The sequence below is a fragment of the Amblyraja radiata genome, chromosome 11, assembly GCF_010909765.2.
Source record: "Amblyraja radiata isolate CabotCenter1 chromosome 11, sAmbRad1.1.pri, whole genome shotgun sequence".
NCBI lineage: Eukaryota > Metazoa > Chordata > Chondrichthyes > Rajiformes > Rajidae > Amblyraja > Amblyraja radiata.
The window spans coordinates 55936509-55961278 of NC_045966.1; the positions used below are offsets into that span (position 1 = coordinate 55936509).

A 24770-nucleotide genomic window follows, 5' to 3' on the forward strand; every position below is an offset into this window, starting at 1 on the left:
ACATCTCAAGGAGAATAAATGTCATTCTAATCAGTGGCATGCACAGCCTCAGATTCAATAATAAAAAGATTAAACTTGGGTGAAGTTGATAGCAGATTCAGCCCAGATTACCAATCAGTCTGATGATTGAATCCAGATTCACACGTGCATTTTAGGAATGTCACTGATTACCTCCCCTGGAATTGTATCCTGCAATAGTCAACACCAACGAGATGACCAGTAAGAAACAATTTTAAATACCTGTTAGTTCAGAGGAAAAATAATATCTTTTATTTTGTGTGGCCGGATATACTGTAAATCATTCACTAAACCAATTTCATTTCACAATATAATTTTGTTTTGACATTTATGACTAGGTATCATTAAAATTAGCCTTGAAGGTCAACTGCATAAAGCACTGAAATTGCAAAATATCTGGACAATAACTAGGTTCATTCTTTAAATAATTTCACTGCCTTGCTAATAGTGTTAAGTATACCACCAAGTTAATAGGTCAAACCAACCAGCTATGATTTCTGATCTCAGATGGAACTCCTGGGGCAGCAGCTGATGGATGCAATAATTGACCTTTGTACTCTGGCCACAGAAGAAAATCTACTAGGCTTCCTGAACCTCATCGCTATTCAGAACCAACACCAAAAGGTGTCAATGCGGAAGAGAGGACTAATGTTGCTGATAATGTTGAGTTGGCCTTAGATACTTGCTGCCATGAGACAACAGTGATCGCATACACTACATACAAGCAACACCACTGGAATCTCTTAGGAATCATCTCCAATAGCAACATGGTAAAGTGCTCAAGATATTTAAGAGATATTGATCATACATTCAGGGGATGTTATCAATATCTTTAGTAAAGCTACCAATGCTTTCAAGAGAATGGCAAACACTCTCACGACAGTCTGGTGCATATGCTTTGTGAAGGCTAACCAACATTTGAGATGCAGAAGGTAAAATATGTCTTCAGTGAGTGTGGCTCATCAACACCATGAAGATAGATGCCCCATGCATCCAGTGAACTGAGGCAAAAGCTTCATGAAAAAGTGTTCAATATGTTCACAGGAGATAAATCAACATGTTCAGAGTGAATGCTAAAGCATTTGAAAAAGAGTAGCTACTGAGGTGAAAAAAGAGTGATGATAATTCAGGAAAAGATGGTCAACAGTGTCAGGGAGAGTTGGTCAATTTTCAATTGATGAGTAAATAGGTTCAACAATGGGTGAGAAAAAAGCTAGAAGTTTTACCATTAGAATTTGAAACAGAGATGTGTTGTCAATATCACACTGCAGATCAGTTTTCGAGAAAATAACATCCCCTTCAAAGTCAACGTATTTGGACTGTGTAATGCAACATAAATAACAGATGAATCATGCACAAGTGATGTAAGTATAGAAGGCAAATAAATAAACAAAAGGAAAACGTCAGATCTTCACAGATCCAAGTTCAGTGTTACGTGTGATCCCAGACTATCAGAATTGGTGGCTTATTCAACCAATAGGAGCATTAAAACAGACTTGGTCACTGGTCTGCATCAGCACAGACACCTGTACATTGTCAGTAAACACAACCAAGTTCAAGGGTCCTGCATATGTGTAGTAATACACCAATGTCTTCAACTAACTAGGCAATGGCAGAAACATAGAAACATAGAAAATAGGTGCAGGAGTAGGCCATTTGGCCCTTCAAGCCAGCACTGCCATTCAATATGATCATGGCTGATCATCCAAAATCAACCCTGACCTGCTTTTTCCCCATATCTCTTGATTCCGTTAGCACTAAGAGCTAAATCTAACTCTCTCTAGAAAAGATCCCGTGAATTGGCCCCCACTGCCTTATGTGGCAGAGAATTCCACAAATTCACAACACTGTGGGTGAAAAAGTTTTCCCTCATCTCAGTCCTAAATGGCCCACCGCTTATTCTTAAAGGCAACACATCTGTCAAAATTGCTTGCCGAGTGGTTTCCTAATAGATTCCAGTGACAGAGATTGATCTTGCTGAGAACCCAGATTTACTCAGGGACATGGCTGTCAGATACTGCACTAGTTAAATCTGGTGAAAGGTCCATGGGCCACCCTGATTTCATGATGATTTGTGAGGCAGCAAAAAAAAAAAGTAGAAGAGAAAATAAGAACCATTTCCTGGAAGTTATGTTGGTTTATTTAATATTTTTGCTTGCATAATTGTCTTTATCTTTTAAATGATTTATTTTATGTTTTGCAGTTTTTTAATGTGTCTGAGTGCCAGAGGCATTAAATATCTCCACAGCTTTGATAGATACATTGCTGGATCAGAACTTAGTCAGCTACTGAATCTTTCAGGGTGATTGGGGAGTGGGCATCTGCTGTCAGAGACCTTGGCACCAGTCATGCCATAGCACTGTAGTGCTGGATGCCATCCATGTCCAGACCTGGTCACAATGGCATAAGATGGCCATGAAGGGTCAATGCAAGCAGGGTGCCCACACTGACAAGTCTTGCCCCATTTCCCTTTAAGCAGGAGATACTACAAATCTGATTATTGTTTTACCATGCCTGTAGCACTTTTGCAGCTAGCAATTCCAATAACAATGGTAAAATTAGTTATCTTACACAAGCCATGGATAAAAGCCATAGGATCCTCTAACTAATTTGCCCTTTGCCACAGCTTTCAGTGCAGCTATTTACTGAGCCACCCACACAATGCATTACTGCAGACTTACACAATGCAACTGGAAAGAGTTAAAACAAATATCGCAATACGTTTGTTCATTTTGAGGGGTAGCGGGAATAGAAATTGTTATTTTACATGGATAGAAAATGGAGCCTGTAAATTGGATTTCACCCTTAACGGAATGTCATCTTGTTTAACACTAGAACTCAAACAGGTCTTTCTGAAAAAAGAAATAAAGATATTGTCCAAAATCTAGATTAAAGTGGTTTCAGAATGATTTTACATGCAGGTTCAAGCACAGAAATGGAAAGTTTGCTGTATCTCAACAGGAGTGGCGTAGCAGTAGAGTTGCTGCCTTTCAGTACCAGACACCCTGGTCCGTTCCTGATTACAGGTGCCATCTGCACAGAGTTTCTACTTTCACTCTGTGACGGCATGGGATTTTTTCAGGTGCTCAGGTTTCCTCCCACACTCCAAAGATGTACAAGTTTGTAGATTAATTGGTTTTGTTTAAAAAAATTAATTAAATTGTCCCTAGTGTGTAGGATAGTACGAGTGCACAGGGTGATCGCTGGTCGGTGTGAACTTGGTGGGCCGAAGGGCCTGTTTTTATGCTGTATCTCTAAGGTCTCAGCAGAACACAGCTTCTGACAATCTGCTGCACATCTGTGAGTTGGGTATAAGTCAACTTGTCTGTGCCAACCAAGATGCTCCATTGAAACTCGTCCCATTTGCCTGAGTTCAGTCCATATCCTTTCTAACTTTTCTATCCATGTGCCTATGCAAATGTCTACTAAATGTTATTATTATACCTGCCTCAACTTCCTCGGGCAGCTCGATCCATATGCCCACCACCCTCTATATGAAAAAGTTACCCCTCAGGTTCATGTTAAATCTTGCCTCTCTTACCTTAAACCCAAGCCCTCTAGTTCTCGATTTCACTCTCCTGGAAGGACTCTGTGCAGGCACTCTATCTATTCCTTTCATGCTTCCATGGGTGTCTGCCCTTAAAGGCACATTCCCAACAGCAGAAAGGCAACAGCAGCACACGCTATGTCAAAGGCTGGAGGAGAGACGGAGAGAGCCCCTAGACTTAGTGAAAGCGAACTGGACACAGTTGGCAAGAGGTAGTCTCTCTGTGCCATTCGGACAAGGAAACATGTGATGCCCATCAGGGGAAGAGCCTGGCAAGAGTGGCTCCAGCTGTTTCTCCCAGATGTGATAATGCCCAATACACAGGTAATTCTCCTGACATATGTCAGGGCAAACTGCACACTGCTGAAAACAAATAAAAAACAGAAAATGCTGATGATACTCAGCAGCTCAGGCAGTTTCCGTGGAAAGAGAAACAGAGTTGACAGTTCGGTCTGCTCTTCCATCAGAGAAAACAAAATAAACTGCTTGAGGAACTGAGCAGGCCAGGCAGCATCCATGGAGGGAAAAGGACAAATGATGCTTTAGGTAAGATCCTTTATCATATCTGAGATGGGTTTGAACCCAAAACATTGTCTGTGCATTTCCCTCCACGGATGCTTGCTGCTTGACCTGTTGAGTTCCTCTAGCACTTTATTTTTTGCTCAAGATTCCAGCACCTGCACTCTCTTCTGTTGGGTCCATATACCACAACCCAGTTAAATTAGTATTGGCTATTACCCTGAACCAATAAGTGCTGAACGACCTGCTGAGAATTCAATCCAATTACAAGTTCCCAACGTCTGTATTATTGATTTGTTTTTCCTTTCCAACTACTGTAAATGTTATCAGGAGTCATTTCAGTGAGTAGATCGGGGATTCATTTATCGAGGTATTGCATCAAAAGATGTGAGGGGTCGTTCTGTGTTATCTGGTTCTCTCCAGCTGATCACTGGTGAACAATCATGATGTTAAGGACTGGAGTCCACCTACATTGCAGACTAAAAATATATCAGATTTATCAGATTCCTTGTGAAAAATACCTCTCTGCTTGGGAGTCCTTCCCCCTCGGCAGTCCATGCATCCTAGGTATTGAAGCTGTTGATGAGAACTCCCCTGTAGCTTTCATCGTCCTACTGTTGCAGTTATTCTACAAACAGTGTCTTATGAGCTTCAGGCTCTGAGGCTGAATGCTGATCTTCCCCTTGCTTCACTGAGTCACGCAGCATGCAACACAAAACAGTGAGGTGGCTGCATCTGCCAGGTATGTGATGTAGGGCTAGCCTACACTAATGTAAGCACTGGGATATCATACCAAGGAGCCCAATGATACCAATATTGTTATGGCTCTCATTGTAGCGCTGCTCAGCAAGTGCTGCAAGTCCTTGAATTGGTGCGAGGAACCAATAGAAGGTAGCCCCAACTCCGCAGTGTCCACCTGCCCGGGCAATGCTGGCTGCAGAATGTCTAGCCACTCAATCTCCCTGAGGATGATCACAATTAAGTTCTTCCTGTGTGTTTAGTTTAGTTTAGTTTAGTTTAGAGATACAGTGCGTAAACAGGAGCTCCGGCCCACCGACTCCGCACAGACACAGAAACACTACCCTACACATAATAGGGACAATTTTGCATTTATACCAAACCAAATAACCTACAAAGCTGTACGTCTTTGGAGTGTGGGAGGAAACCGAAGATCTGGGAGAAAACTCACGCAAGTCACGGGGAGAACGTACAAACTCCATACAGATAAGCACCTGTAGATAGGATCGAACCCGTGCCTCTGGCACTGTAAGGCAGTGGCTCTACCGCCAAGCCACCATACCACCCTTGTGCTTCAATGAATAATGCAGCTGACTATGAAGAAAGTTTTCTGGTGTTCTACAAGTGCCATGAACAATGAGCAAAGCAAAAAAAAAACTTCAGTGAGATGAAGGTTTGAGGTTTTTTCAAAAGGTCCTTGTGGGCACATTCTTGCCAACTATGACTGCCTGCTGCTGTGGTAAATGCAGCAATAGTGACAATCCTCAGTGCCCAGGATGCCACCACAGTAACATCAAAGTAGATGAATTGATTACTTTCTTGGATGGAAATTGTGAGGCAGTAGAGATGTATTGTTGAAAGACCAGTTGGAAAGATCCTGTAATGGCAGCCAAGATATGGTTCTAAGAAATGGGTCTGCAAGACGTTATCCCAGTGCAATCGAACTCAAAGATGATTGAGTCATTGGCCTTTCATTAATCTTAATCGCCATAATGCTGCACCTTATGTCCACCAATCGTCCCACCCCCCCGTCCCCCTTTACCAAAATGCATGGTTGCAGTGGCACTGTTGCAAAGTTGGCGATGCAGAAGCCAATTTGCACTCAGCAAGTTGCAAATAACAGTAAGGCTTTAAATAATGTTATCTCATTCACCTGCTTTGGTTGAAGAATAAATGTACACCAATAAATTGGGTCAACTCTCCTCTGTTTTTGACTAACAACATTGCAACAATTGAAATTGGTTAGTGAACGGGCTATGCTATTCCTTTCGTTGTTTAGTCTGGCATTCTCTGAAGCAAAATGATCTGTCTTTCTGTATTTAGTGAAATAATTACCTGTCAACACTGAAGCCCACAGCAAGGCTCTCCTCAGTTTATGTTGCCTTGATTAATCTACTTTAAAAAAGTGGCGGGTAGCGTTTAATTAGTTTATCTCGTCATCATGTTCAGCACAGACACTGTGGGATGAAGAGCTGTTTGTGTGCTATACCTTTCTATGTTCCAATAGCCTTGTCTGCAAATGAGGAAAGGTTAGCAAAATTCTCTTGCTTGGTATGATTTTTATTTCATCTGGGCTCACTGTTTTCACTCCCAAATAGTTTCAGTGAGTCACCATTGCTGTTATTTTTCACTCCTCAAATCTTTTGGATGGAAGCATTTGTTTATGAAGCCATTAGACATCAAAGATAGTCACAAAATACTGGAGTAAAGGGCCTGTCCCACGAGCATGCGACTGCATGCTGCAAGCGCGACCAAACCAGAAGCGGGGGCCGCGCAGGGGCCGCGCGGAGGTCGAGTGATCCCCATACAGGGCTGTCACACCAGCATGCGACTGCATGCTGCAAGCACGACCAAACCAGAAGCGGGGGCCGCGCGGAGGTTGAGTGATCTCGTACGAGTTGACGTGAAGTTCGAGCGAAGTCCACGGGAAGTTTGCGCTAGGTGTACGCCTTCAAGACGCTGCGTACAGCATAGAGACGGTGCGTACAGCATCGAGATGGTGCGTACACCCATCGAGGCGGTGCATACGGCCTCAATGCGGCTGTGGGCCGGCAGGCCGTTGCCGCGTGGAATTTTTGAACAGTGTCAGTTTTTTGGAGCCCCGTACGATGTCGGGACCAGCTCCGCACAACTCCATACGGCTCCGGCGATCGAACCGATGGAACCGGCCCCGCAAGGCCGTACGGCTCAAGCGACCACGTTAGGTCGCGCTTGTCGCATGCAGTTGCACGCTCGTGGGACAGGCCCTTAATTCAGTGGGACAGGCAGCAGCATCCCTGGATGGAAGGAACAGGTGACGTTTCAGGTCGAGACCCTTCATCAGACTGAAGAAGGGTCTCGACCCGGAACGTCGCCCATTCCTTCTCTCCAGAGATGCTGCCTGTTCCGGTGAGATACTCCTGCCTTTTGTGTCTTTATTTTGGTGTAAACCAGCATCTGCAGTTGCTTCCTACACCTTGGACATCAACATTTGTTTACCCCAAATAATACACCCACCCATCTACCCTCGATGCTGGGGCAGCCTGATGCGTGAAGGGCAGCAATGGAGGCAGTCAACACGCGTCTGGGGGCATTTGGGACAATTGGGGTTGTAGTCCAATGTGAAGGAGTCGTAATTGGCCGGAAGGGGGAGCAGGGGGACAGTGGACTACAATTCCCATCAGCCTGAGCGCTTGGGCAGGGAGTGAGAGAGTGAATGTGGGAAGGGAGTGAGAGAGTGAATGGGGTAAGGGAGTGACATCAACATTTGATTTCCCCAAACAATACACCCACCCAACTGTATCTTTGTCAGATAACAGAAGTAGACAGCAATAGCTGTGAAGTTCTCAGTGGTGAAATAACCTTTTGATATTGGGTGCCTGTAATGTAGATTTGTCAAAGCACACGAGAGATACCAGAAGGCATTAAATACCAGTCTGCTATCAGCATGAATAAGTTCAAATAAGAAAAGCATTTTAACTCTGTAATCAGAATAACATTTCTCCCCTTGAGCCATGGACCTTGACCTTGACTTCACACTGAGCTGTCACTTGGTTATTTTCTATTAAGCACAGAGTTGGCAGATGCTTAAAGATGTCAGATTTGCATCTATTACTCCCCCTCAGAACAAGCTCAATATATATATCTATATACTATTAAAAGTCTCGGCTTTTTCTATATGTGCGAGTGTGTCTGTGATTGTGATCGTATCTATGCCAAAATAGTACACGGTGATGCTAAAATGTTTGCACAACGTTACAGCTTTTTCCCGTCATCGCCCTTGTCAAATTTCCTTCAGATTTGATGTTATACTTCACAAGTTATTTATATTTAAAGGTTTAAAAAAGCCAGCTTTAAAAAGATTTTCACTGTTAAATTCTTGCTGCCCCAGCTTCCAACAAACTTCCATTCAAAGTTGCAATCCAGAAATGCTCTGTGCTTCCACCAAGTTTTCACCTGAATGGAATCTCACAGTCCTCATCTCGACATTTGCAACAATGTTGCAATCTTAGAACAGTTAGTTGTGGTCCTGGTAGCACAGGAGGGGGAGGGGCCAGGGGAAGTGGAATTGGAATTGGAAGTGCTGGGGGAGGCAGGGGAAGTGCATGAAATTACGCCAAAATGGCATACGATAGCGCTACAATTTTGGCCCACCTTACTCACCATTATACTGGAGTATGGTCTATCAAGTTTTGTTCAGATTAATGGTATATTTTACAAGTTATTGACATTTTAAACTTTAAAAATATATAGTGCCCCCACTTGCCATTAGTAGTGCATGACATCACAATGGGATCTCATTTACATTAAAAAAGAAATTGCTGTTGCTTCCTTGGACATCAACATTTGTTTACCCCAAATAATACACCTACCCATCTGTCCTCGGCGCTGGGGCTGCCTGAGGCTGCTAAAAGCACGCCGGACACAGACACGGGCTTGTAACGAGCCCTGAGCGTGGCTCCGGGCCCTGGGCTGGGGTTTGAAACAGTGCGGGATCTGAGAGCAGCTGCTCCGGGTCTGCGGGCAAGGAGAAGAGCTGCCTCGGCCCCCCCCCCCCCCCCCCCCCCCACAGCTCCGGAATAGTGGGAGAGTAGGGGGGTTGGGAGGGGATAGGGGTTATGGAGGGAGGGAGGGAGTTACTGAGGGAAGGGGAAAGGAAAGGGAGGCAGAGCTAAGGGAGGGAGTTGGGGAGGGGAGAAGGATAGGGGAAAGAAGAGGCAGGTGAAGAGGAGGGGGAGGGAGTGCTGGGGGATGAAGGGGAATGGAGGAGGATGGGGTAAGAAGAGGGATGGCGATGTAATAGAGGAGGCGACGGGGAAGAGAGAGGAGGGGAGGGAGGGGGTAAGAGGAGGAAGCAGAGGAGGGTTGGTGGTGGGTGGGGAGAGTGAGGACAATGGAGGAGGGGAATAGGGCACTGAAGAGGGAGAGTGAGATGCATTCAAATTGATCTTATTTTTTACAAGTTATTGTCATTTAAAAATTTTTAAATGTCAGCCGCACCTGCGCAGTTGGGGGCTATGGGTGAGTGGTGGAATATTGCGTTGGGGAATGGGTTGCATTGGGGGACCAGGCCTCCCATGTGACAGGGTCCCGACGGATCCCACTTGGTCTCATCTTATCTAAATCTGTAGAGTTGAGTCATCCCATATCTCTCTGCTTGTTCTACGTGGATGTATTTTAGTAAAGTATTCATATAGGTGGAATGGTAACTCCGTGATATATGGACTCAGATGGCATCAAACTTCACTGTGGGCAATGTTTATTACGTTTTACTCAAATGTGCAAGACCAAGACACAATGCCATGCTAAGGAGAAGAGTTCTCACAGAAGCAACTTTGACGAATTTGTGGCTTTGGATCTAAATGCTTGTATGCTTTTGGAGCAAGTGGGTAGCAAGGGTAGTTTACACCCCAGCGGTATGAACATTGACTTCTCCAATTTCAGACAGTCCTTGCTTTCTCCCTCCTTCCCCTCCCATTCCCAGCTCTCCCACTAGCCTACTGTCTCTGCCTCTTCCTTTCTTTTTCCCGCCCCACCCCCTCCCCGAATTCAGTCTGAAGAAGGGTCTCGAGCCGAAATGTTGCCTATTCCTTCTTTCCATAGATGCTGAGTTTCTCCAGCATTTTTGTGTACCTTCAAAGATGTTCAAAGGGTTAGATTATGTGCCAGTGCAAAAATAAAATCCATAGTCCAATGGGTAACCAAAGGAGTTGATTGAAGGCAAAGCAGTTTAGGAATACCTGGAAGGGGGCATAGTTTTATAAGGTGATTGCAATTGCATGGCTTGATCACCCTCTAATACTTTATGATTCATCATGTCTCTGCACCGAGACATCACAGAGAACTGTTCTTTCTGGGTCATTGCTCCGGTTCAATGGGGGCCTGTGTGTACTGGGACATGCAGACATAGAACACACTCCACCCCCAATGATCACCAAAATATTGCATCATGCAAAGCTGTGTGCAAAAGGGTGTGCAAAAAGTTAGTACCATACACAAAAGGATATACGTCCAAACCAGGTAAACTTAAAATGTAGGAAGGAACTGCAGATGCTGGTTTACACCGAAGATATACACAAAATGCTGGAGTAACTCAGCTGGACAGACAGATGCTGGAACGTGTGATTTAAAGTTGATGCACTGCCTAGTTCTCAGTTTAAATAATTTCAAGGAAGTGGGGGTGGTGAAAGAAGTAGGTAAAGGGCAAATAACCAAAATCTAAACAGTGGATCAAAATACGAGACGATGTCAAAGATTTTACGCAACTGGATATTCACAATTAAATTGTATCAGGAATTCGAAGTGCTAATATGGTTGATTTCCCGACAGAGGATCATTGCAAGTGCAGGATGTTCTTGTTAGAAACAGGCAGGAGTTTAATTCCAGTATTCTAATGAATGGGGAATGATGTAATTTAGTCATATGTTATTTGCACCATTAACATCTGAAGATATTTTTGTAGCACTTCAAAGATCTCTTCAAACAAGAGGGACTTGGGTATCCTTCACTCAATTTCACAGCGTACGACCTACTACAACCTTGATGCTATAACTTGGCAGGGGCTTTGGAGTAGGTAAAATCGCTAATGAAGTTTTAAAATTTGTTGAAGAAAAGTTCATACATTTCTGTCCCATTTTTGGAAGAGTACATTGAATTGAATGGCAGTGCTGGCTCGAAGGGCCAAATGGCTTACTCCTGCATCTATTGTCTAATGTCTATTGAGTATAGCAATCCAGGATAGCACATTGACACAACTAGTAGGGCTGTTACCTTACAGTTCCGATGACCTGGGTGTGCAAAGTACTATTGATACAGAATCATTATATATCATAGCAAGTACTTTAATTAGAATACATACAGAGACCATCGAAATGAGTACTGTAGGCTCCGTGACGCAAGTTGAACTAACCAACGTGGCTACCCACATTCCACAGGTGGTAGTGTGGAAACCTGGTAGGGATTATGGATCAGTTCAGCAGCAAAACCACACTGATCAAATCAGCAATACTGTTTGATCTACATTGGGTTCAATCCTAAACTCCAGTGCTGCTCGCGTGGAGTTTTCACGTTCTCCCTGTCTCACCAGGTTTCTCTCTGGATGTTTCAGTTTCCTCTCACATCCAAAGTTGTACAAGTGGTAGCTCTGGAAATTGGGCCTAATGATTCAATGAGTGGTCAAATCCAGGAGGAGGCGTTTCCAATGTGAGGACAATAAAGTGGGAATCGTATGGAATTTGTTTAAGTGGGTGCTTGAGAGTTGAATGAAAGGCTGAAGAACCTATTTCAATGCCGTTTGACTGTTCGACAAAAACTGTACAGATTCAGGATTTCTATTTAGAAAGTCATAATGACATGCGGTACAGAAACAGTCCAGGTCTGTGCCAACCATCAAGCACCGTTTTTGCACTAATTGTACCCAAATCCATTTTATTTTCCCCACATTCCTGTCAACTCTTCCCTAGATTTTACCACTCACCAACACATTAAGGGCAATTCAGAGTCGCCTATTAACCTATGAACCAAAGATCATACAGCGGAGCAAGATAGTCCACTCGTCTAAAAAGCCGTAGTAGGGCAAGTGTAATTTTCGGCAACATTTCCGTAACCAACTTCCGTCTCCGCTCCAATCTATGATCTTTGGTCATGGTGTCCGCTCTATGATCTTTGGAGTGGACTATCTTGCTCCGCTGTATGATCTTTGGTTAACACCGAAGATAGACACAAAAAGCTGGAATAACTCAGCGGTTTGGGCCAGGAAGCATCTCTGGAGAGAATGAATGGGTGATGTTTCGGGTCGAGACCCTTCTCACCCAGGTGTTAGATAAAGTTACATATTTTTCTTTTGATTACCTATAATTGTGCCGTCCTCTAAAACTGCAGACTCTAGCTTCAGCTCCTAGCTCAATATGTATGAAATTGTTGCAAGGCAGACCACAGTTCTGAATCGCTAGACCGATGCATTTCATTTGCCCAAGTGCGTTCCGCACGCAGAACTGTCGCGGTTCTTAATGGATCGTATTGGGAATCTAAAATCACATTATAATCCGATGTTTCTTGATGCAGTTTCTTGATTGTGAATTTGGAATTTCTGCACTCAGGACATTTTTCCTCGATATTTGTTTTGGGAAAATATAATTGGATTCTATTTCAAATGGTTTACACCGTTTATGATTCCCACAAGACCCATTAAAGATGGCGCATTGAACAAACTAATCACAACTGAATGGCGTCAAGTTGGGAAAAGGGGATGTACAATGGGATCTGGGGGTCCTTGTCCATCAGTCTATGAAGGTAAGCAGGTACAGCAGGCAGTGAAGAAAGCGAATGGCATGTTGGCCTTTATAACAAGAGGAATCGAATATAGGAGCAAAGAGGTCCTTCTGCAGTTGTACAGAGCCTAAGTGAGACCACACCTTGAGTATTGTGTGCAGTTTTGGTCCCCTAATTTGAGGAAGGATATTCTTGCTATTGAGGGACTGCAGCGTAGGCTTACAAGGTTAATTCCCGGGATGGCGGGACTGTCATATGCTGAGAGAATGGAGCAGCTGGGCTTGTACACTCTGGAGTTTAGAAGGATGAGAGGGGATCTCATTGAAACATATAAGATTGTTAAGGGTTTGGACACGCTAGAGGCAGGAAACATGTTCCCGATGTTGGGGGAGTCCAGAACCAGGGGCCACAGTTTAAGAATAAGGAGTAAGCATTTAGAACAGAGATGAGGAAACACTTTTCCTCACAGAGAGTGGTGAGTCTGTGGAATTCTCTGCCTCAGAGGGCGGTGGAGGCAGGTTCTCTGGATGCTTTCAAGAGAGAGCTAGATAGGGCTCTTAAAAATAGTGGAGTCAGGGGAGAAGGCAGGAACGGGGCACTGATTGGGGATGATCAGCCATGATCACATTGAATGGCGGTGCTGGCTCGAAGGGCCGAATGGCCTACTCCTGCACCTATTGTCTATTGTCTATTGTCTAATGTCTATTGAAGTAAACTCTTTTAAAAACACGTTATTCCTGCAATTTATCATTTACACTGTTTAAAATATATATATATGAATACCAATTAGTAGAATATAGGGTAACCAGCTATGACCATGTGTAACTATTTATTTTACAGCAAAGAAATATTTAGATTTTAAAACGCAGGCATTTTAAAGGTCAGATTACAGTAACGATGCCTCAACATTAAGTGTTCCATTTCTCTACAAATCTCCAAAATGCTACCCATGATAAAAAAAATATTTAGAATTCCATGTAAACGTCAATCACTTTTATTTATTCGATCCAAAATGAAAAAATGAAATGTTAATAAAATGCTTTTGGTTTTTACAAGCTTTTTTGGTTGTTTGTGGCAAAAATCTTCATGTTGTATTCTCATTTGCTTTTACGCGCATTGAAACTAACTCTACTGGGCTAAGTGCAGTGAGATTCAGAATTGGTGTATTTTTCACCCATTCAAACGGGCCCCAAAGCATTGTGTAGGGATGGTGGGTTCTCCCGTATACTGTAGTGGTGCAAAGTGTTAATTTCTGTCATTTATTGCATCGATTTTAGAAACTGTCATACATGTAATGAAAAGAGGGGAATGAAGCATGTATTTACTGGTGATTAATACACCCCGGATCGGTTTCAACACGTGATGAAGTTAAGTACATAAACTAGAGCCAGGTGCATTAGTCATCCTTGAACACGCACTGTTTTATTTCGATCACCAATTGAGCCCTCGACTGGACAGACTGATATGTGTGTCGGAAGGAACTACAGATGCTGGTTTAAACCGAAGATAGACACAAAAAGCTGGAGTAACTCAGCGGGACAGGCAAGATCTCTGGAGAGAAGGAATGGGTGACCTTTCGGGTCGAAACTGAAGAAGAGTCTCGACCCGAAACCAACCCGGCCCAACGGCTCTATGCTCTTTGCTGATTACACTGCGAGAGGCATAACGGAAGTCGGGTCGGGTTTGCTAAAATGGCGGACGTCCTGCTCCGTTCCGTACTACACGTAAGTCCATTGGATTTTACAGGAGTGGACCATCTTGCTCCACTCTATGATTTTTGCTATGAACCCACATGTCGTTAGAAAATGGAGGAAACTGGAGCACCCAGGGTTACAGTATACGATCATAGGAAGAACGTGCAATGTCGAGGCAGCACTTTTTTTTTCCTTAACAAGGAACTTTTTCTATTTTCAGCCTATGATGATAGGATCAATGTGGATCACTTCCCAATCTCAGGATCCAACTCAGTTTGAAAAGACAATAGTGATGAACATTTATCACCACACCAATACACGCCAGACTCCATCTGCTTGCAGACAACACTGAGTGAAGGCCAATGCCTCAAACATGATTCAAGGCACTAAGTCTATGAAGGAACATGGACTACTTTCAGTTGACACCATAACGCATTGATGTTTTCTCCACAATATTCTCCAAATCCATTGGCAAGATATAATTTAATTTCAGTGTATTTTCCTGTCCAACATTCCAAATAGGACGTATCACCTTCAACCAAATCCAATGGCTGGACCACATCATCCTTGTGTCTGGGCCTAGGACTCTAAGGTGTATCACTGCACAGATTAACAGGAAGAAAGGTGGTTCAAAGAAATCTTTAAAATATCCTTCAAAATTTGTCATATCTCATTCAATTGAAAGGATGGCTCAAATTGGTAGAGAAGCATCCAGGAGGACGTCGAGTACAGACAAAGAAAGACGTTTCCTGTAATTCAATCAACAATCTCCCCCTTCTCTCTATCCCCTGCCCCAACTGCTGCACCCCTCATACCCTCGCACATGCAACTGCACACTAGGGCATTTTACAATGATCAACTAGCCACAACAATGGGGGAGGAAGTGAGAGTACTTGGGGTACACATAAAAGTCACAACCACTTCTGGGTCAACAAAACGAGTGCGGAAGCAGTCATCCTCTAAGTCTGAAGTAAAGACTCCAGATATGTGCCCAGGCATGAATGCTATCCATGTAAAGCCTTAAACTATGTATATTCAACAGAGATGTTTTTCTTATATACATAATATCTCAGTACACAATTGATTATGTGCAGTATTTAGGAACACGAGACCACAGATGCTAGAATATGCAACAAAAAACAAATAGTAGGGGAACAACTTGAGTTAAGCAACATCTAAATGTGTGCACTTTGCGTAATACCAGGTTTAGCTTTGATTTTTTTTTAAAGCATAGACTTTGTACAAAAAGTCCTTGTACTGACTTTCTCTCCTGAGATTCTTACAGTATAAAGGTGGCACAGTGGTACAGGAAGTATAATTTATTTGGCCTCCCAGCTGCAATAACCAGGGTTCAATCGTAATCTCAGCTACTGCCGATCCAGAGTTTACTGTTGTTTCTCTAAACTAACTAAACTATGGGAGGGAGTTGGAATAAAGATAGAATCATAAAAAACATGACAGACATTTAGAAAGGAAGAGTTTAGAGGTATGTGGATGTGAATTTGGTCAGTAGTTCTAGTACAGAGGGGAAAGAAATTCCAAACTTGAGATTTTGTCTCAGTTTTTCTCTCTCTGTTAACAAAGTTGGTTTGCTGAGCATGTCCCAAAGCCCTGCTATTAGCCACACATACTGTAACAGAGAAAGAGAAACATAAACTTCCAATAACTGCTACATTAACTCATTTGGTCTTCTCTAAGAATTATTTCCTCCAGTCTATCCATCATTCTCCTACCTACTTTACAACTAAAATCTCTTGTTATTGCTCTCTTTCCAGCTCTGACAAAGGATCCTGGCATTGGAACATTAACTCTATTTCATTTTGCACAAATGCTGCCCAATAGTTTCATGCATTTTCCATTCTTAAATGAGACAATAATCTCATTACTTGCAGTTGTGAATCTTTTATATCCTCAATTGCAGAGGAGTGTAGATACTGAGCTATTAAGATAACCAAGGCCTTAATCAGTACAAGAAATAGGGGGGAGAGAATTGAATGGAAAATTGGAAGGAAAAGACGAGCCATAATCTTACTGGATGAAATAAAAACACAGGCTCAAGAAGCCATGTGGCTAACTTCTTCTCCTATTGTTCATTTCATAGGTTCATAAATGTTGGGAACAATGAATAGTGAAAGACTAGGATAGAGTGTATGTGTAGAGGATATTTCCACTAGTGGAAGAGTCTAGTGTTCAGTTACTTCCTAGTGTTCAGTTACTTCCCCTCACTGCCCAGTCCATCATCGGCTCTGACCTTCCTTCCATTGAGGGGATTTATCGCAGTCGCTGCCTCAAAAAGGCTGGCAGTATCATCAAAGACCCACACCATCCTGGCCACACACTCATCTCCCTGCTACCTTCAGGTAGAAGGTACAGGAGCCTGAAGACTGCAACAACCAGGTTCAGGAATAGTTACTTCCCCTCAGCCATCAGGCTATTAAACCTGGCTCGGACAAAACTCTGATTATTACCAACCACTTTCTGTTATTTGCACTATCAGTTTATTTATTCATGTGTGTATATATTTATATCATGGTATATGGACACATTTATCTGTTTTGTAGTAAATGCCTACTATTTTCTGTGTGCTTAAGCAAAGCAAGAATTTCATTGTCCTATACAGGGACACATGACAATAAACTCACTTGACTTCATAACTGATTGCAGTAGTATTAAGCCATTCGGCCCATCAAGTCTCCTCCGCCATTCAATCATAGCTGATCTATCTCTTCCTCCTGACCCCATTCTCTTGTTTTCTCCCCATTACCCCTGACACCCATACTAATCAAGAATCTATCTGTCTCTACTTTACAAATATCCATTGACGGCCTCCACAGCCATCCCTGGCTATGAATTCCACAGATTCACTACCTTCTGACTAAAGAAATCCCTCCTCATCTCCTTCCTAAAGGAATGTCCTTTAATTCTGATGCTATGACATCATAGCTCTTCCACTAGTGGAAATATCCTCTGCACATACACTCTATCCTGGTCTTTCACTATTCATTGTTCCCAAGAAGATTACATTCTTTGGTTTTACTGGCATTAAAAACATTCTGCAGGTTGTCCAATGAATTTAATTAAAAGTCTCAATATTAGATACTGAATAAAATCCAACTGGGATATTTCCTTCCTGCTCTATTTCATATAACTATGTCCATCAAAAACAAATCTTGTTAAGTTTTATTTTACAGAAAGTTGCAATGAATGTATTGAGCCTTGCTGGAGAAGCGTGTTATAAAAGAGACATGAGAGACTGCAAATGCTGGAACTGGAGCTAAACAGCAAGTGGTTGGAGCAACCCACCAGGCCATGCAGCATCTGTGGAGGGAAATGGATAGTCAATATTTCACGTCAACTGTGCAGGTCTGACACAGGGCCTCAACCCGAAATTTCGACTGTTCCTTTGCCTCCACAGATACTGCCTAACCCTCTGTGTTCCTCCAGCAACTTGTTTTTTTTAAAGAGCTGGTAAATTAAATTGACAAATAATCTCCTTGCAACCCACAAATGCATAGTATTTGGGTTGAAATTACTCTGAATTTATCATAATAGGCCCGAATTAAATATTTAGCATTCAGAGTTGCTTCAGTGATAGGTGCTTGGAATCTTGGCTTGAAAAAAATTGCACCAGAAGAGTTTTAATATTATACTAGACTAAGTGGGACCCGTTGGGGGGGGGGGGGGGGGGGGGCATTCTGGAGTGCTAGTATGGGTGTGGGCTGAAGGGACTGGTATCCAGAGGGATAGTATGGATTTTGTGGGCCGAATGAATTCTTGAGCTGGCAGCTCAGTCACTCAGGCCTGATGGGCTGGCAGCTCAGTCACTCAGGCCTGATGGGCTGGCAGCTCAGTCACTCAGGCCTGATGGGCTGGCAGCTCAGTCACTCAGGCCTGGTGGGCTGGCAGTTCAGTCACTCAGGCCTGGTGGGCTGGCAGCTCAGTCACTCAGGCCTGGTGGGCTGGCAGCTCAGTCACTCAGGCCTGGTGGGCTGGCAGCTCAGTCACTCAGGCCTGGTGGGCTGGCAGCTCAGTCACTCAGGGCTGGTGGGCTGGCAGCTCAGAAACTGCCAGAAATGCTGCCCAAACAGGTGAGAGACTCTGTGGGAGAGAAGGGGAGAGGGTGGAGAATCAATTTTAGACACTTTTCATCTATTTCTGAAGATCACAGCAATGAAGGAGGAAACTCTATCCTGACCTGGATCTCACAGGGAACCAATGAAGGGAGGGAGAAATCTACTGGGGTGAGGTTGACTACTTGCAGGGGGAATACTTACTGATGGGCTAAAGGGACTCCTCCTGGGCTAGTACAAGCCTGATAGGCTGAAGGGACTATTTAAAAAAAATCTCAGTGAAATCTCAGTGAAAGGTACTTTTTCTGGACTTTTCCTGAGGTGGCCTTAAAAATTGTAGATGCATTGGTGATCATTTTCCAATGTTCTATAAACTCTGTATCAGTTCCTGTGGATTGGAGGGTAGCTCATGTAACCCCACTTTTTAAGAAAGGAGAGAAAGGGAAAGCAGGGAATTATAGACCAGTTAGCCTGATATCGGTGGTGGGGAAGATGCTTGAGTCGATTGTTAGAGATGTTATAGCAGTGCATTTGGAAAGCAGTGATAGGATGGGCCAAAGTCAGCATGGATTTATGAAGGGGAAATCATGCTTAATTAATCTTCTGGAATTTTTTGAGGATGTAACAAGTAGAATGGATAAGGGAGAGCCAGTGGAAGTGGTGTATCTGGATTTTCAAAAAATATTTGACAAGGTCCCACACAAGAGATTAGTGTGCAAAATTCGAGCACATGGTATTGGGGGTAGGGTATTGACATGGATAGAGAACTGGTTGGCAGACAGGAAACAAAGAGTAGGAATCAACGTGTCCTTTTCAGAATGACAGGCAGTGACTAGTGAGGTGACGCAAGACTTAGTGCTAGGATCCCTGTTATTATATATATTAACGATTTGGATGAGGGAATTAAATGTAACATCTCCAAGTTTGCGGATGATAGAAAGCCGGGTGGCAATGTGAGCTGCGAGGAGGATGCTATGAGGCTGCAGGGTGACTTGGATAGGTTGGGTGAGTGGACAGATGCACGGCAGATGCAGTATAATGTGGATTAATGTGAGGTTGTGCACTTTGGTGGCAAGAACAAGAAGGCAGATTATTATCTGAATGGTGTCAGATTAGGAAAATGGGAGGTGCAACTAGACCTGGGTGTCCTTGTACGTCAGTCACTGAAAGTAAGCATGCAGGTACAGCAGGCAGTGAAAAAAGCAAATGTCATGTTAGGAACAAGAACACCCTACTGCAGTTGTGCAGGGTCCTGGTGAGGCCACACCTGGAGTATTATGTGCAGTTTTGGTCTTCTAATTTGACGAAGGACATTCTTGCTATTGAGGCAGTGCAGCGTAGGTTCACCGGGTTAATTCCCGGGATGGCAAAACCGACATATGATTAAAGAATGGGTCGACTGGGCTTATATTCACTGGAATTTAGAAGAATGAGAAGGGATCTTATAGAAACATATAAAATTCTTAAGGAATTGAACAGGCTAGATGCAGGAAAAATGTTCCCGATGTTGGGGGTGTCCAGAACAAGGGGTCACAGTTTAAGAATAAGGGGTAGGCCATTTAGGACTGAGATGAGGAAAAGCTTTTTCACCCAGAGAGTTGTGAATCTGTGGAATTCTCTTAAACAGAAGGCAGTGGAGACCAATTCACTGGATGTTTTCAAGAGAGAGTCAGATACAGCTCTTAGGGATAAAGGAATCAAGGGATATGGGGAGAAAGCAGGAACGGGGTACTGATTTTGGATGATGAGCCATGATCATACTGAATGGCAGTGCTGGCTCGAATGACCAAATGGCCTACTCCTGCATTTATGTATTTATTATGTTTCAATATTACTATGCATCCTCAATTGATTAATATACAAAATAATACAACAGATCGACATCCATGGCATTAATGGAGTTAATTGAAGACATCACCAGTTCTATAGATAATAAGAAATATGCAGTGGGTGTATTTATAGATTTGAAAAAAGCATTCGATACAATTGATCATCATTTGCTAATCAAAAAACTGGAAAAGTATGGAATCAGAGGGGTGGTACTAGAGTGGATGAGAAGCTACATAAGTAAAAGGCCTCAGTTTGTGCAAATAGTGAACTGCAAATCAACATGCTTAGAAATAACTTGTCGAGTCCCACAGGGGTTGGTTTTGGGCCCCAAATTATTTATTTTGTATATTAATGATATATGTAGGGTGTCAAACCTCTTGAAATTTGTGTTATTTGCAGATGACACTAATATTTTCTGTGATGGGGACAATTTGCAGCAGCGTTTGGAGGTGGTCACAGCAGAAATGAGTAAACTAAAAACATGGTTTGATTTGAATAAATTATCATTAAATTTAAACAAAACCAAACTTATGCTGTTTGGAAAACGCAAAATAAATACACAAGTAAAAGTGATGATAAATAATGTTGAAATAGAAAGAGTGTATGTAAATAAATTTCTGGGTGTGATTCTTGATTACAAAATCTGCTGGAAACCCCATATAAAACATGTGAGAGCAAAAGTAGCACGGAGTATTGGAGTGATGGGGAAAGCAAGGCATGTTTTGAATGAGAGAGCACTGTATATTCTGTACAGCTCACTTGTGTTACCGTATTTAAATTACTGTGTGGAAGTATGGGGCAACACCTACAAAACCACCTTACAATCACTAAGCACACTACAAAAAAGAGCTATTCGTATAGTAAACAATGTAGGATATCATGAACACACCAATATACTGTATTAAAATTACACACCTTAAAGATTAAGGATCTGGTAGAATTTAAGACTGCACAAATAATTTATAAAGCAAAAAATAAACTGCTACCTGTAAACATACAAAAACTGTTCAAAGACAGAGAGGGGGGGTTATAACTTTAGAGGGAAACTAAACTTGAAACAGCATTATGCTCAGACCAATTTAAAAAGTATGTGTATTTCCATTTGTGGGGTGGTTTTGTGGAATCGTCTTGACGAAACGATTAAACAAAGTATGAATATAATGCAATTTAAAAAAATGTACAAAAGATATATCTTTGAAAAGTACAGTAATGAGGAAGGAGAATGTAAATCTCACAGATGTTAATGGTGCTTGTTCTTTTTGTTCTTTTCTTTTATTGTTCTTTTTTTCTTAATAGCTTGATTGGAGTAGTTTTATTTGAATTGTCTGTTTAGTTTATTTTATTGAATTTTGCATTTGTTTTTTTTTTTTTGTTTTTTTTTAATATTTTATTTTATTAGAAGTAAGTACAGTCATATGGCACCAAAGTGCCTAATATATATTTTCATAATACATTTTATGTACAACTTCTTTTTTTTTTTTGTTACATTGAAAAAAGATTAGAATAAGAAAAAGAAGTTAGATAGTAAAGGATAGAAAGATGTGAAATATATAGTGTGTGAAAAAAGAAAACGAGTAAATGAAGATAGTTGAGAGAGAAAATAGAGAAAAGAAAATAAAATAAAAAAGAAAAGGAGATCATTATTTATAATCTTGACCAACCCTCGTCCAGTCCTGAAACAGTTATTTTTTACGAATTTTGCATTTGTTAATGGTGAAGAATGGGGGTAGAACTTGACAAGTATAGGCTTCTTCCTATCCCTTTTCGAACGAGTCTAATGTGTATTATGTTGAAATTGGCTTTTGATTTTTTAATTTATGTATGTACATATATGTTATGTATATGTATATGTGTGTATATGTGTATATGTATGTATGTATATATGTACATGTATATGTATGTATGTGTGTATGTATTTATGTATATATATATGTATATATATAATTTTCCTTTTATTTATTCATTTTCATTTTTTATTTTCTTCTTTTTTTAATCGTTCGAAATAAAGATATCATTCATTCATTCATTCATTCATTCATTCATTCATTCATTCATTCATTCAATTGTTACTGTCATCTCCAAAACCCATCTGTAGCCTTTAGTTGATTGAGGAAATGGTTAATTGAAGATTAAAGCACAAAACCCGTGATCTACTGGGGAGCTGTGATCTCTGCTTTCCTCTACTCTTCTGACATCTGGACCAGCTAAAGCAAGCATCTCAGAAATCAGTTTAAATACATACAGGACAGCACTGTGGCACAGCTGTAGAGTTGCTGCCTTACACTGTTTGCAGAGCCCGGGTTCCATCCCAACTGCGGGTGCTGTCTGTACGGAGTTTTACGTTCTCCCCGTGACCTGCGTGGGTTTTCTCTGAGACCTTTGGTTTCCTCCCACACTCTAACAGGTTTGTAGGTTAGTTGGCTTGGTATAAATGTAAAATTGTCCCTGGTGTGTGTAGAGTAGTGTTAATGTGTAGGGATCACTGGTCGGTGCGGACTCCGTGGGCTGTTTCCGTGCTGTATCTCTAAATTAAACCCCTATGCATTGTGTGCACATGGAAGCCTCGTGTAAACTTTGAAAGAATTACCCCACCTCACAAACTACACACACCTGCCTCACCCCATCTGTGGAAGAACTTATCCATCCCACAATGGTGTCATCAGGCACCTCGGAACCCACAGAAATGGAGTAAAAGAAAGTTGTCCACATTCCCAAGTTACTGTCTTTGAAGAAGAATGTATCCATATTGGAAGTCATTACATAGAAACATAGAAAATAGGTGCAGGAGTAGGCCATTTGGCCCTTCGAGCCTGCACCGCCATTCAATATGACCATGGCTGATCATCCAACTCAGTATCCTGTACCTGCCTTCTCTCCATACCCCCTGATCCCTTTAGCCACAAGGGCCACATCTAACTCCCTCTTAAATATAGCCAATGAACTGGCCTCAACTACCTTCTGTGGCAGAGAATTCCGGAGATTCACCACTCTCTGTGAAAAATGTTTTTCTCATCTCCGTCCTAAAAGATTTCCCCCTTATCCTTAAACTGTGACCCCTTGTTCTGGACTTCCCCAACATCGGGAACAATCTTCCTGCATCTAGCCTGTCCAACCCCTTAAGAATTGTGTAAGTTTCTATAAGATCCCCCCTCAATCTTCTAAATTCTAGCGAGTACAAGCCGAGTCTATCCAGTCTTTCTTCATATGAAAGTCCTGACATCCCAGGAAAGTCCTGACATCCTAGGCATTACATATTAGGTATATTAATAGATTGCTTGCTGCATTATCATCTGCATAACCCATTACATAAATAATCCACTGCACTTGTCTATGGACCTTAAGTCTTGGTGTGTTGAGCCTAATTTCATCCTGAAATATTTTGGGTACTGTTACAATCTATAAAACAAAATGTATAGGCACAAGAGACAACTTAGAGGATTAAATGTATTAGCTGTTTACAACAAAGAATGAATGCAACTAATTAATCATCTGGCCTACAGTATATACGAGGCATACCATTAGATGATAAGTGAAACCGTTTTTACGATGACCACTGGGATTCATACTGGAAATTGTAACAGGGTTCGGATTATGTTGTTTATGGTGAAATGCAATGGTTTTGAAAGCAGACTTCAGTAGTTTGGTTAACATCTCTTCCCTCAGCTCCTTTACTGCAAAACCGTTTTGTTAGGTCACCCAATGTTTTTCCTTTAACTCTCCACAGACTAGCTACTCTCTCTTTTTTTTGCACTTTCCTGCTCGCCTTGAAATATTATTGTTCATTTTTTTCCTTTGGGTTTCCTTACTGCTTATCTTCTTCCTCATTGTAAATGTATACTGTTCCAGTTCTTTCAATTCTTTGTCCCAGCTCTTGTTTTCTACTCTTTACTGTCATGGAAGTGACACAAGGGAGGTCCAATACCCTTCCTCCAAATCATTAAACTATTTGTTGTCCATTTGGATTACCATCTGATTAAATATCAGTTCCCATTTACAGTGCATGGAGTATTTGTTGTGCTATATATAGGTAAAACAAAATGGGTGGATTATGTTCACACAACTTCTGTACAGACACATTTTCAGTTTATTCTCTCCATAGAATATGAACAGTGCTGGTATTGCCCATCCCTCATTATCTTTAAGAAGGTAAGTTGCCTTCATGAACCATTAGAGGTCTACTGGTGAAGGAACACATAGTGCTGGTAAGATTTAGATCTAAGAGGCACCATGTAATTTGGAGGGTTGAGACTTGGTGGTGAACCTTCATGGATTAGTTAATTCCATACACATTAAATGTTTGTTGTTTCTGTACATGTAGGGTTGCCAACTTTCTCACTCCCAAATAAGGGACAAAAGGACAAAATAAGGGAAACATTCCCGACGGAAATTTGTTGACTGACTCGGCCGTGGCTGGGTGAATGATGAGTTGGCCTGGGTGCTGGACTGCACACAAAGCCCAGCCAGCGGGCCAGCTGAGGAATTTTGGTCCACGCGAAAAGTCCGGTACCCCATCCAACTCATGAACCGATCATCGGCCATGAGAAGGAGGGATGGTGGTGTCGGTGGTAAGCGAAGGTCCGAAGGTCGGACAACTGGCCTGGCTGC

General features: G+C 42.1%; 1 protein-coding gene and 1 long non-coding RNA gene across 2 annotated transcripts in view; both read right to left on the reverse strand.

Moving 5' to 3' along the window:
• The window catches only part of dock2 (dedicator of cytokinesis 2), a 703541-nt gene that overhangs the window by 433184 nt on the left and 245587 nt on the right, over positions 1–24770 (reverse strand). The window lies entirely within an intron of this gene.
• LOC116978664 lies at positions 1703–20379 on the reverse strand. Its single transcript, XR_004413499.1, has 3 exons — positions 20207–20379; positions 18536–18538; positions 1703–1715 (listed from the first exon to the last, which is right to left on the reverse strand). It is a non-coding gene; the product is annotated as an uncharacterized LOC116978664 (long non-coding RNA).